Below are 15,881 nucleotides of genomic sequence, written 5' to 3'. Positions count from 1 at the left end.
TTTCTTTAAACTATACTATTTCCATATTTCACCCCAATCACATAATTAACTAATTTGTTGATCCTCAAAATAATTTTTAGTCCCTATTAATGGTGAAATAATAAGTATTGTAGAATTTCCTTGCTTATAAGTGGTATTTATTGGTGATAGTCTGAGATTAGTATATAATTGTTTGCCATTTAATTACTATTTTAACAAACATTCATTAAACAACTTCTAAATCACATACATCATGTTGGAGATATAATGAGAACTACATTTTAATCACAACAGATTTCATTACGTAATATCAAAGATTTATCAACAAACAATGCTATTATTCAAGCAGAACTCTAAGAAGTTTTATTTGAGCACTGAAAAAAATTATTTTGAGGCATGCAAATATCATGAAGAAAGTAACATTCGGGTTAAGTTTTGAAAGATGAGTATGCATAGAATATAGTGAAAGGGTAATTCAAGCAGATAGGAAAATACAAGCAAAGGCCCTAAAAATTAAATTACGTGATGTAATTCAGACATAGCCAGTTGTGCCGTCTTCTTCCCCTCCCCCTCCCCCTCCCCCTCCCCCTCCTTCTCCTTCTCCTTCTCCTTCTCCTTCTCCTTCTCCTTCTCCTTCTTCTTCTTCTTCTTCCAGGGAAGCATAGGAGAAAGTGAAAGAAGAAGGACTGGAGAGATAAGTTGTGGCCACATTATAAAGGGCTTTGCATGTCTAATGAACTGCGATGACTTTACAGGGAGTCTCTGAAGGATTTTAAGCAGAGAGGTATCATAATATTATGGGTAGCTCCCTACTTCTATACACAGTGGCTCTTATTCTAGGTATTATGATGTTTGTGTCATCACATTGCAATGTTTTTATGCTAACAATGAGTTAGCAAATATTTTCCTTTTAAAAATAAATTAGTAATTGTATAAGACTATTACTTTAAGTGTTTCTCACTCAGGCACTCAGACATGCTTTCTAATGTAAGAGAAAAGGAGATTATAGTTATCTAGGTGTTGTGCATGACCAGCAGTGTATTTTATCAAAACAACATTTATTATTTCGGATCCTAGACAATGTGTCTCATATGTATATGATTGAAATATTACTGTAGGAAAGAGAAAAATATAAAAACCACTCCAGTAGAATAGTGAAGGTGTAAAATAGCAAATCAGATGAGAACAATGATTTCATTACTAAATATGGTTTCTTGTCCTCTAAGCTTCGTTGTACCCTATTGTGAGGTCTTCTTTCTCATCCAAAGCAGCAAGAGTAGACAGTTTTCTAGGGCAGTGAACAGAGCTGTCAAGTCCTTGGCTCTTGCCACTGGCATAGAAAGTACCATCTAACACTAGTATCTCAGAGATAATTGGCAGTCACTTAGACCCACAGACTGTCCAGTCTGCATCTGCGGATTTCTCTTGAACATCTTATATAGCCTGTGACCAGAATATTTATAATTTTTTCCTGTTTTGTCTTTAGCATGGGACAATTGCCTCCACTATCAGCAGCTAACATTTCTGGACCTCACACCTTGGTCAGTTCCCCAATTGACCACTCCAGGTGAAGAGTCTGCATCACCTTCTATCCTGCCTCCATTACAGATAAAAAGTGGATCTTGGACCCATATCAATGAATTAATGATGTGAAAGATGTCACTTGGAGCTGTCTAAAGTGATCCTAGACAAGATAAATAAAAATCTTTTACTGTACCCTGACAATGTGGAACACATTTTATCACCCTTACCCAGCACTCTACTGAATAAAACTACTTTTTACATAGCAGGGAGTTCCTTTTTCCTTTTAATTTTCAATTCCACAGACTACTCTGCCTGTCATGGACTGCATCCTTTCTACAGTGAAGAGAATGAACCATTGTGGTAATTGAAGAGGAATTTCCCTGTGTTTTTAAATCCACATATATTTGATTAGCATTTTTATAAGTAAATAGGTAGTAATTAGCAGGTAAACTTTGGAGAGATGCTACAAGGCTCACTGAATACATTACAGAAATCAATTCTTCTGGTACAGTGATTGTCTAGTTATGGCACATTGACCTCTGGAAAGTTTCTCAAGAGAAATGTAGATCTTATTTATATTAGTGATATTTTACTGATGCTGCCAAAATAATGGCATTCATTTTGGAGCAATGAGGTAGAATAAGCTTTTAAAGAATAAGCCCCTTTTTACCTTAATAAATAGAATTAGGTCATAGAGGATTGGATTTGAGAGGAACCACAATGATAATATCAGGCAGTCTTTGAACTCATAGGAGTAGATACTGAGAGAGAAAGTGGTGAAATGATTGAGAGTATGAACCAGGAAACCAGACTATAAAACTAGTTGGATTTTAATGCATTCTAAATATCCATGTAACATTGAGCAAGTGACAATCTCTGTGTACCTCAATTTCTTTTCTTTAAAATGGGGATCATCAGTAACAGTAGCTGACCATTGAAGTAGTTTTAGGGTTGCATGGCATGGTACATACCTGTAATTAAAAAAAAAAAAAAATGTTGCTGTACATGGTGGCTCACTCCAGTAATCCCAGAACTTTGGGAGGCCAAGGTAGGTGGATCGTTTGAACCCAGAAGTACAAGACGAACCTGGGGCAACATGGGGAAATCCTGTCTCTATGAAAAACACAAAACTTAGCCACCCCTGTAATCCCAGCTATGCATGAGGCTGAGGATGAGGAATCACTTGAGCTTAGGAGGTCGAGGCTACAGTGAGCCATGATTGTGCCACTGTATTCCAGCCTAGATGACAGAGTGAGACCCAGTGTCAAAAATAAATAAGTAAATTAATTAAAAAGCTGTTCATCTGAAAATCAAATGTTACTAGGCATCCACTACTTTTATTTGCTAAATCTGGCAATGTGTAAGGATTAAGTGACACAACGCATACAAACTGCTTAAGGAAAATTCCGAGAGATGCACCAATGGTGAGTTCAGGAAAAGCTATATATTTTTAAGTAATACAACAAAAATATTTATCTACTAAGATCAAAAAGTGGTAATAATCTGAATTCATGACTTTCATAAGGCCACATTGCTATTTTATTACTTCTCTGATAAACTATCTTCAACATTGATTAAAATAGAGAAGAAATTTCTATACATCCAGTCAGTACCTTTTCTTAATTAGTAATCTGTATGAACCCAGAAAAGAACAGGTTTTAATGTCAGGTAGAAGATAATTTATCAGAGAAGTAATAAAATAGCAATGTAGTCTTACAGAATATTGGATGAAAGTGAGGTACATTAACATACCCACAAAAATTGAGTGCTTTAAATCCAAAGAATGACTCTTCATTATTAGCTTTTTGTGGGTTATAGCCTAAGATTATTCATTCCATACTTATTACTTCCTATTTATTAGCACTGGTGAACAAAACTCGATCTCAATTACACGTAATAGCCACCAGAAACAGTTACATCCTATTTTCTCATTTTAGAAGATTATCCTCAATTCAAACTCTTCAGTTCTTCCAGCCTTGTAAGATCTGGTAGATTAATTGTACAGAACTGGCCTTGTGGCTAGTAATAATATTTTCTTTTCTTTCTTAAAAGTGCAATTTAGGAGGCAGTCTGAGGTATCAAAAATTATTAAAGGTGATAACACACATAAAAATACCTAGGGTTGGCCGGGCGCGGTGGCTCAAGCCTGTAATCCCAGCACTTTGGGAGGCCGAGGCGGGTGGATCACGAGGTCAGGAGATCCAGACTATCCTGGCTAACATGGTGAAACCCCGTCTCTACTAAAAATACAAAAAAAAAAAAAAAAGCCAGGCGTGGTGGCGGGCGCCTGTAGTCTCAGCTACTTGGGAGGCTGAGGCGGGAGAATGGCGTGAACCCGGGAGGCGGAGCTTGCAGTGAGCCGAGATCACGCCACTGCACTCCAGCCTGGGAGACACAGCGAGACTCCGTCTCAAAAAAAAAAAAAAAACCTAGGGTTGGGGGGAGAGAGATATATATATATGATATATGTATACATATATGTAATTATATATAGTACATATATATTATAAATTATAATACATAATTTATAATTGTAATTATGTAATTATACAAAATATATGTATTAATTTATAATTATAATATACTATATATTATATATGTAATATTATATATAATATATATAATATATATAATCATATATTAATGTTATGTATTATATAATAATATGTAGTATAAACTTGATATGTTATATATGTTATATATAAAACATATAAAATATATAATATATAACATATAATTATATAACATATTAATTATGTTATTTAACACATAATTATATAATATATAATATGTATAATAGATAACTTATAATTCTATATATTGGAGATACACATATACATATCTAATTGTTATATATTGATTATGAAATAATCTGTATTATAGTATATATAGAGAGATTATTATTAAAAAGAGAAATATTTGAACACAGAGAATCTTAGAGAATAAATTTTGTGGAGGCCGGGGAGATAAAGACAGTTGTGTCCTACCCTCCACTCTCCCCAGTCTTTGAATGGCCATGAAGTGATAGCCTTGGTCCAATTAACAGGAAGGGACTGACACATCCAGAAAAATACAGTTGTGTTCATTTTTGTTGTGGTAGCAACTGAAGTTCTGGAAATTTTATGTCTAGAGAAAGACATTGGATATATGGCCTATTTGTTAACACCATGAAATTAGTTATACTGGCGAGGAGGTTCAGCAGAAGCACTGTAGTGTTTTATTTAACCTGAGTGTCCAAATTATCCCAAGTGCCCCTGAATTAGAAATCAAAGTTCTAACTTTAGCACAGTGGCTGGAGTGCAGTAAATGGTCAATATATATTAGGTTTCTTTCCTTTCCTCTCCTTTACAATATGGAGAGGAAATTCATGGAAAACTTTATCTAATTAAATTAAAAGTATATGATATTTGGACTAACAGTTATTGAACATGTATCATACTCTGGATTATTGGTTATGTTTTTATAGATGTTGTTTCTCATTACCACAAAATCTTTTTAAATAGATGTTGTTTCTTCTAGTTTGATGAGCAAATCAAAAATTGGTAACATAACTAATGAGTCCAAAATCTCTTAGTAAGGAATCGGAAAAGCCAGATTCAAACAGCAGGACTGCCCCACTCAAGTCCACTCTTTTCCATTTCATCATCCCATACTATCCTTAGTTTGGCAACGTGTGTAACAATTTTGAAAATTAACAAATTGATAAGTGGTTTAGAGGAAACAAATATTTTTATAATCTAATGAAGAGTAAAACCTTTACTTGAACACTGAATTTTTTATTTCACAACACATGAATTTTTTTTATGCCTTATAGAAAGCCAACCATAAAGACAAATAATGGGCTAAATGGCCATAATGATAAGTTATTTGTTGAATAAGCAATGACATGCACACCACAAATATCATATCAACAATCATATTGACTCATGATTAATTTCTAAATAAAATCTAGATAAAAATATTAGAATAGGAAGGCAAAACCTAATGTTTTTATTGGAATACCTTTTTGAAGAAGTCCTGGAATTCACATGTAAAAATTCAGGTATCATTCTTCTTGCTCGTTTTTCAGATTTTAAGATTATAAATAAATTTGTAATTTTGGTGTAATACAAAACATGTGGATGATTATGTTAGCAACATTGTATGAATTAACCAATTTAAAATTTCCTCATTAATGATATACATACTATGAATGCACACTTTTAATTATTCTTTAAAATATCTAAAGGGTTTTAAAACTATCACAAAAATTTAAATGCAGGCATAGACATATATGAAACTATTTCTGGAGAAACTACTAACATACTTTTTGTCTGAATCGAAGACTTATATCAAATGGCTAGTTTTACCGATAATTTTTTTTCTGTAAAAACTGACAGGCTTTGTCTTCAAATAATGAAGCAAATATTGCACAGGTACAAACTTATCTCACTCAACTCTAAAACTGCAAAAAATAAGAATAAGAAAGAATTTGCATTGAGCAAGAAGATATTAATATGATTTGATTAATTTTCTTGTATTAGTGTCTCATATAAGGAAGAAAAAGGCTGGTATATTTGTTCTTGCTTTCTTAACTGGACTTATTTTCAATATTATGTTTTTCATCAATGACTGATAAAAATGATCATATCCTGACTCTAAAAATGTTTTATTGAGTTAAACTTTCTGCAGACACCGATTAGACATTTTCGCGTTTCAAGAGGGCTTTGTCATTCCCCATAACACCAACTTTAAAAAGCACTTTATTTACCTTCTACACCTGGTCCTATTATCATGGCCACAGCTACCTCATTTCCTCAGATCTGAGAGTGTGAAATCTCACTATCTCCTCCCAGGAAAACTGTTCCACTGAAATATGCATAAGTGGAAAAGAAGGCAAGATGACAAATCTTCCACAAGAGTTGTTTTTATTCCCTCAAAACTAGGAGTTAATTCATGGAGGAAATGTTAAGGCAAAGGTGTTATAAATAATCATAAGTCAATAATCCTTCACAAAGAAGGTTCACATGAAAAAATCACACACACACACACACACACACACACAAACATACACGCATACAGAATAAAGCATTTCTGTTTAAAGAAGAATAATCCAATCGTATTATTTTCATGAGATTTCTATCAACTACACAGAATAGAGCACATAGACCTTAGGTGACTGCTCACTTCCAATTGAGCTGGTACTTTCAGTAGCAGAGTACGTCAGTAAGTGTACTCTATACTATTTAATTCATCATGTGACTTCCTGATTCATTTTCCCCTGCAATGTTAAGTAATTTTTAACTTTAAAGAAATTGTAGGAAATAATTCAGGAGATAGCACAAAATGTCTTTGTCCTTCATTTCTTTGTCAGTATTATGTTTGGCGTATGTCAATGGGGAAGAAAAGCTAAGAACCTATATGACTGTGAATAATTTCGTTCTCTCACTACTAAAGTATTGAAATTGTCTGACTCCTTTTCTTCTCTTCTCTTTTTACCATCTAAACTTTTGGTGTTTGGGAGGAAAAAAAATCAAGAATAAATTTACCTGGAGAAGCTAGAAACAAAGAACAACTGAACATCTAAAGTAGTCTCTATGTGTGTACTTGATTCCATCTTATTTCCTCCAAGTACCAAACAATATGTTATTTTCTTCTATGTACCAATGTAATGAAAAAAATGAGACACCAGTGTATAAATATAAAAAAGAACACATTAGTTATTTTTTATTAAACTTTTAAAACTTTTTATTCTGTTTCAATTGTCAAAACCTAATAAGGTATGCGTGTAAAATGACTCATGTGGAGTCTGAGTAAATTGATTTTATGAATTCGGTTTAGCTTAATGGTGTCCTCACCTGTGAACAAAGCATCTTTGTCTTCTGAGCTCAAGCCCTGGCTTAAACATTTTTTCCATAACTCTAAGAAATTGTCAAGAAGTCGTGAGCATCCATTTTTCTTATCATCATCAGACTCCACTCACCACCATGGACACTTAAGATGTGTATCCCTTTATCCTTTTGCTTTCTAAGGGTCTTCTGTGTTCTGTAACCACAGAAATAGAAAAGGGGTGGGTATCAATCATGCAGTTTCTATAGAGACAGGAAGCATTAAATTGACTCCCTGGCTTTGTCCTTTGTCTCATGTTGTGAATTTTTAGAGCCAAATGCATGTGTCTTCTAGTGAATGTCCTTCTCCACAAAATTTTATGAAATACTTTTGAATTTTATCTTTTATATATGCTAAAAGTGGTGTTATTGCTTGTTTTTATTTGTTTGTTTTTGTTGTTATTACAGATCACCTGCAAACTCAATGTTCTTCCATGTGTTTTACAGTAACTTCAAAAAGATATTTTTTTTATCTGAAAGTATAAGGAAACTATAAAAACATGCTGAACTTATAATAAAACGTGAGTGAATCATTGTAGTTTCCACGTCAATAAATCCTTTTACTCAGGTGGCACTTAGCAACGTACTGCTCTATAACTTGCCCAGAAAAGATAATACCCGAGTTTTTCTTTTCCTAGCAGCTGTATTTCAACTCAAGCAGCACATTGAAGATCCTGGATGGTGTAATTAGTTTCAGACACCTCAGATTTAAAGCACACATTGGTCTATACTCAGAAACACAAGTTAAGGCTAAAGCCACATTCTACAATAAGCGGGAAGGAAGGAGAAGGTAACCACATTCATATAAATGCTGTTTATGCTCAAGGTTCTGTAGTATAGTCTCTCTCTGTCTCTCTCCTCTCTGTTTTTTTTTCTCTCTCTTTTCTTCTCTGTCTCCCCCAACTCTACCTCAAGTTCTCTGCATGGGGACAGTGAGGGGGAGTGGGTGCAGCCTAAACTTCTAATGTCTGGAGGTCTGCTTGGGCATGGAGTAGAAAGGGCCCCACTTCACCACGGTCTCTGTATAGGAAAATTTGGGTGATTCAGGCTGCTGATCTGAGTGAGTGGGTGCTCTGCCTGGCTGGAGATCTGCCTAAGTGTGAAGTGGATAAAGCTTCAGTGCACCACAGTTTCCACATGGGGAGAGTGAGGTGGTTCAGGCTGCAGAGCCAGTTGAGCAGGTGCTCCAAGTGCCTGGAGATTTGCCTGGCTTTAAAGTTGAGAGGGACCCTCTGTACCAGGATCTCTGCACAGGAAGGGTAGGGTGACTCAGGCTGCTAGTTCATGTGAGTGAATACTCCAACTGCCTGGAGATGTGCCTGGATGTGGAACAGAGAGGGCCCTTCTGCACCATGATCTGTGCACAGAAATGGTGGGCATCTCAGGCTGCTGATTCAGGCAAGGGAGCACTCTGAATGTCTGTAGTTCTGTGTGGATGTGGAACAGGGAGGGCCCTGCTTCAGCATGGCCTATGCCCAGGAAGGATAGGAGCTCAGGCTGCAGGTCCAGGCAAGCAGGTGCTCTGAAGGCCTAGAAATCTGCCTGGGTGTGGAGCAGAGAGGGTTGCAATGCACCATAATCTATGCACAGACATAGTGGGTGTCTCAGGCTGCTGATCTAGGCAAGGTGGCACTCCAAATGCCTGAAATTCTGCTTGGGAGATGAGTGGAGAGGGTTCTACTTCACAAGGATATCTGGGGAGCAAATGGGGCACCCAGCAAGGGCACACCCAGACTGGTTACTGGTTATCAAGCTGGCCCTGGCTGCATGTCTTATAATCTAGGAGAAACCGGAGCTGTAGCAGCTCTCCTTCCACCCCAGGCCTGTGATCGGGGACAGCACAGTTCTAGTTCCTAGTGCTCAGGCACTTTCCACAATTCTGGTTGTAGAGGCTCCTACCTGACTCCAGAGCAAGTGCTCCACCTGTGGCCTGAGATTACAATGCTGGTTTGGGCACACAGCTGGCTCACCAAAGAAAGGCTTTGTGCCTGGATTTGCGCCTGGCTACACATGTGCCTGGATTAAAAATGCCATCCTGCTCTTGGTCCTGGGTTAGGGAAAATGCCTGCAGCTCTTCCTGGTGTCTTTCCGTCTCAGGGTCTCCAAGCCTCCTCCCAAGTTAGCTCCATGGCTTAGGAGGAACGCGGTGTTCTTCATCCTGGGTTGCTCAGATCCCCAGTGGAAAGGTGAATCATGAGGAAGGCTCTCTGACTCTCTCACATAATAAGACTTCACTCACTTTATCAGCCAGATGCCTTCACAGGGGCTGTTTGCCCACATTCTCCTCCCCAGGATTTGGGATGTCCTTCATGAATCTGGTGGAGTCTCATTTCCCTTCTTGAATTAAAGCTCACAGAGTTGATCTTTATGCACTATCTTGCTATTTCCAAATGTCTTAGGCATCCTAAAAACTTCTAATCTGTCATCTTTGGGGAAAAAAAACACAAATATTTTCGAACTAGGGAGTTTTGAATGTGTTGCTGTATAATTTATGACATAAAATGTTTCAATATTAAAACTCTGATGTTCTGTAGCCAAGAAGTGTGTTTACTGGTACAACACACTAAGTAAGAAGACAGCTATAGTTTTTGCCCAATGGATGATTCATTTTTGGCTCGGACTTCTTTTAAAATGTACTTTCCCCCTGATTTTCATCATCATTACAAGGAAAGGAAGGTGAACAGGGGGACAAAATAATACCTTCCTGGTGCTATAAAACATAGCACAATTCTGTAGCAGATATTGTTAACTATATTTGAGAGAGAGGATCTGTATAACTTCTGGGAAATTAAAAATAGAACTAGATAATATAAATAATATTTTCTTACTTGGAGTATGAACATGTTCCCATGTGAAACTATTCTCTTCAAAACAAAATGTCTACTCCTGATAAACAACAGCAAAACTCAAACATCATGCTACACAGAAAATGATAGGCTAATCCTAGACCAGAAGAGAAATTTTGACGGAACAAGAAAAGAAACAATTTTCTTAAAAATAATCAACTAGCTACAATTTTCCCTATTCCTGGGGAATAGAAAGGTTACTAGGGGAACAATGAAAGTTTAACAGTTGGACCCTATAACACCATATTTATAGTCCCTAAAATATGTATTTTTGTTTAAACATATTGGCTTATACATTTCATATAATTATAACTATTTTAAATATACCAGGTTATTTTCAATTAATTCACTTGTAACTTTACAAAGCCCTAAGAGAAAGAAACTTCCAGTGATGACAAATGAAGTTCCCATCAGGACTGCAACATCCTGTGTGGTCCCTAAATGGACTTGCTGGTGGGAGCAAGAGAAATTGAAAAATTCGCATCCCACAAAGCTTTTCAAAATGGAAACAGGAAACACATTTTCTCTAATGATTTTTGCGTATTTACTATGTCATAATCAGATACTTTATATAGAGTCAAGTCTGATCCCTAAATAAATTTCAGTTTCATCATCTGTAGAATGGGTAAAGTAACAGAAACTTCAACATATGATTGGGAGTCCTGTCCAGTTTAATATTTGTCCTGGACAAACGTTTTCTAATATGAACAATAAATTACATGGTAACTCTACAATTATGAGAAAAACAAAACACTTTCAAATAGCTTTAGTTTACAAATTTCCTCTTTTCCTGGGAATTAAACCTCTATTGATTAATTTCCCTTTTCTGAACTGAAACTCTGCCAAGATCCAAATACAAAGAACATTCCCTTATTTATGTGTTTAAGAAGTGTTTAAATGTTTAATGGGACCTAATATGTGTACAACGTGAAATACGACATCAGCAATTCACAAGAAGCTCACAGACTAGTACATAGTTGGCCATCTGTCACTGTAATTTGGCAAGCAAGGTTTCCACAACTACTAAAAGAAGCAACAATTTGTATACATCTGGAAAATTTCATTCAAACTGTACTTTAACACTTTTGACTACACTCACAACAGCAATAATAGATAGAGTTATATAGTACTTGTCTTGAGGACAAATTGCTTCAATTATTTTATTCTGAGAAACAATGAGAATCAGTCTGATATTAGGACAGTTATGAAAAACAACATCATTTTCATTCTTCAGACTATTTCACTGATCATAGAGCCTTCTCACAATGCACTTTTACTAAGATAGTCTTAAATACTTATTTTTTTCCTACAATATCTGGCCATTTTTGTACTTTACTTTTGCAATATGTCTTATAATGTGAGATACCTTTTCTTCCTCCAAAACACTGCATGTGTATAGAAAAAAATCTGTGTTAGTGTTCTCTAAGGCTTTCTATACCTACAAAATATAAAGGAGATTCTTATACAGAATGCTGTCTACAGTGACGCTAAACATCAATAGGGCCACAATAAATGCATTTCTACCTTTCTTTCATCAAAAACCTCAAGGGTAGATTTTTAAAAGTAGAAGATAATGGGAAAGAGTTTTCAAATGGCTTCTGTAGTCCCAGTCTAGAAAGCTATAGTAAACTGAAGCACTGTAATATGCCCAAATAAATTTCATAGCACCTTTAAATTTTACTGTAATCCATGCAATGTAAATATCGTTCATTTTGATATCCACTCTTCTGACAAGTGAAACTGCCATTTTTTGATTTCCACTGCTTGCAGACATGAATAGATACTCAAAAGGAAATAAAAATGAACAAAAATATGATTGTACCACATATACTTCAGTTAAGCTTATCCATGTAATTTGCATCACTCATTTAAATTGCTTAGAGTCAATTTTTATTTTCTCTTCACTGACCAAGATGGCCTTAATGTTCCCCTCAGTTTGATTACATTTTATATCGTTTTCTTTCTTACTCTATCCCTGCCTTCCCTTTTCTCTTTTCTTTTCTTTTCTTTTTTTTTTTTTTTCTTTTTTTGAGATGGAGTCTCACTCTGTTACCTAGACTGGAGTTCAGTGGCACAATCTCAGCTCACTGCAACCTCCGGCTCTCAGGTTCAAGCGATTCTTATGTCTCAGCCTCCTTGGTAGCTGGGACTTCAGGCACCTGCCACCATGCCCAGCTAACTTTTTGTATTTTTAGTAGAGATGGGGTTTCACCATGTTGACCAGTCTGGTCTCGAACTCCTGACCTCAGGAGATCCACCTGCCTTGGCCTCCCAAAGTACTGGGATTACAGGCATGAGCCACCAAGCCTGTCCTGACTTTCCTTTTCTTAGAGATTTTACTTTAGAAAACTTGTAATTTTTTTCCCTTTGAAATGTAAATCATTTTAAAGCTTTCTTGCCAGTTTTATTTGGGTAATGCCAGTAGCAAACACAGGTGGCTTATATAACTCATGACACCCCAGCTCATAACTCTCCAGCTCTTGTTTTCAGAGTGGTTGAGCTACAATGGACTTCTAGCCTCTCTCCCACATTGCAGTATTCTTGAATGAGGCCATTTTTGTGCATTCAGCTTCACCACCCTGCCCTATGTACTTCACAAGGTATACGGTTAATGTAGTTTGGATTTGTTTCCCCGTCCAAATCTTTCGTTGAATTGTAATCCCCAGCATTGGAGGAGAGGATTGTCAGGGGGTGATAGGATCATGGGGGTGGATTTCCCCCTTGTTGTTCTTGTGATAGTGAATGAGTTCTCATGATATCTGGTTGTTGAAAACTGTGTAGTACCTCTGTTTTCACTTTCTTCCTCATACTCCAGCCATGTAAGAAGTGTCAGCCTCTTTTTTGCCTTCTGCCATGATTGTAAGTTTCCTGAGGCCTCCCCAGCCATGTTACCTGTACAGTCTGGGAAACAGCGAGTCAATTAAACCTCTTTTATTTATAAATTACCCAGTCTCAGTTAGTTATTTATAGCAACGTGAGAATGGACTAATACAATAGTATATAAGTAACTTAAAGTACACGTTATTCTTATTTATATATTAAGGTTTCATTGAGCTGAGGTGCCTGTACCTAGCATTGTGCATAGCCAAAAGCAGATTTCCAGAAATTATTTGCTAAGAGGACAATTAGGTGTTTCTAGTCAGGGCCAGTTTTGTTATATGATGACCAAGGTGAATTATGGTAAATGAATTATTCAAGTGTGTTCAATTAGTGGCACTGTATAGAGACTAGAATTAAGATTTTTTAATTAGAAGACAGATTTTACAATAATTTTTTTTACAATTTAATACAAATTGAAAAGTTTTTAATGAATCTGATTCCATTACTCTAAATATTTTATACATTGAATTAAAAGTAAAAAGTATCTTCAGTCCTTGCTGTTCTTTCTTATAATTTCCATGCACTAAAATTCTTGCATTTTCACTGGTGTGCTAATTGCTTTCATCTGTGAACAGTTAAGAACCCTGTCCATTTCTCTTTAATAACCACATAATTTGAAAATGAATCATTAGATTACTCTCCCTCAAGTAGACTGAAAACTAATACTTCTGTATATGTATTCAATAGTCTTTCTGCTCAGAACCAGAAGGTAGATAGCAGTCGCTGTTTTGTAAAACCTTTCATTTCAGTAGTCTCTCTGTGTTCAACTCCATAGAATAAATCCACTTAGCATAGTTGACAAAAAATAGAGTCAGGAGAAGGGTTTACCTTAGAAAGACCAAAACAAGACACAGGATTACTCTTATTCCTATCCATCACATTTCTCTTGAAAACAATTTTGGAAAATAGGCCTATTTCCTCATAGTAACACTGCTCTACTTATATATTTATTTGATTTTAATTTAACTAATGAAAAAGTCCACAGGTATTTTTGGCTCTGAAGTTTTTTTTTTTTTTTGGATTGGGCTTGAACATAGTTTTACTTCATGTTGAGAAAGAACTGGCTGCAGAAACGAACTTGAAGCAGACACAGGAAATGCATTTTAGGTCAATACGTCCATTTGGTAAACATTTTTCTGAAGGAAAATGAGAAGTCAACTATATGCTTCTAATTACCTTTATTTAAGGTAGATATTCTGGTGAGAATTTATGATAATATTTTTATTTGTTTTAATTACACAGGCCTTTTAACGTTCGGTTTCTGGTAATATTGTGATTTAATCTTTTAAAAATTTGAATGAATCTTTACTAACAGATTCTAGTGTAAAGGAGCAAAACCATGTTTCAACAAAAGCAGTATTCTCTTGAGAATTCTCTTGTTTAGGGAACATACTTTATTAGACACTGTGGTTATACAAAGGTACAATCTTACTTTCCTTTCTGAAAAGGAGAGTTTGGGCCAAATTAGAGAAATGAGTCTGCATAATATGTAAAAGTTTTTCAACTTCCTAGGCAAAAATTATAATGCTAAATGAATTTTCTTCTCTGATGGTGTTTCCACATGTGGGGACAACTTCTGTGTAAGAAATCAGGTAAGGAGAAAAATAACTAATAAGGACACTTTTGCGGAAAGCCAGGGTTCCTCACTATAAAGCAATGATAGACTATCATTTTACCTTTTCTTTTCTTCCCACCTCTTTAGGTAAAGTTTTATTTAATACCATACTTTGGTATTTAGAAAAACAAACAAGGAGCTCTGTTTACAATGGGGAGGAGTAGTTTAGCTACAGGGATAACATGTTATTTGAAGTTAGTGTAGCTCAGAGTAAAGGTGCAAAGTCAGATGAAGATAGAATAAAAAAAGGAAAATACTCCCTGGAGATGTGTGAAACACATGGAAGACGACTGAACTTTCAGTCTTCATGCAGACAGAGCTCTTGGACTGCAGTAACTGGCTATCTAATGGAGTGGTACCCCTGGCTGAACTACAGAAACAAAAAATGAGAACACAAGGGATCACAGAATAAAAGATGACATTGTACTGTGGATAAAAATATTAATTGAAAGTACCTTCATTTTGTCCTCAACTTCTGTAAGGCATGTGGCATCATAATCATCTTTTTATCTATCAAGATTTTTACAAATTGAAGCATGAAGAGGGAAGTTACATAAGAGAGAGAAAATCGCAAAGAATGGTGATAGAGTAGAATCTACACGAAGGCCAATGCCTCTAGGAGTCATAAAAATTAAGGGCTGAAAAGTCCATCCATGAATGTAAGAAAAATTCTTCAAATCTAGATAATAATATTCACCCATCCTAACCCTAAAACTGTTCATTACAACTGGCCTCAACTACTTTTTCTCATATAAATTTAGGCGGCTTTGCAGATAATCCTGGTATGTTAATTTTCAACCAGAAGATTTGACTAATTCCTGTTTGGATTCTGTTTGTTGAGGATCTTGTAAAAGCCAACTAGAGTAGTGGAAGCTCCTTGACAGTTGATCGCTATGACAGAGTACTCACTTAGGAGTCATTCAAAGTTGCCTTGCAGTTAGGGCCTTAGGTAAAAAGAGATAAATATTCACTGATGTTATATATATTCTGTCAGTGCAAATAGAGAAGGTCCTTCAAAGTGAGCTGGGATTCCAAGGTAAGTCTTAGACTATTTCTTTTCTAATTAGAATATACTAAAGGTAGAAGAATAAAGAGCCTATATTTAAGTCCAGCATATTTACATCCTAATTAGCTCTGTTAAGATGTTAAATTTTACTTGATGTGATATTA

The sequence above is a fragment of the Macaca mulatta genome, chromosome 6 (assembly GCF_049350105.2).
Source record: "Macaca mulatta isolate MMU2019108-1 chromosome 6, T2T-MMU8v2.0, whole genome shotgun sequence".
Classification (NCBI taxonomy): Eukaryota; Metazoa; Chordata; class Mammalia; order Primates; family Cercopithecidae; genus Macaca; species Macaca mulatta.
This window is presented reverse-complemented; position numbering follows the sequence as displayed.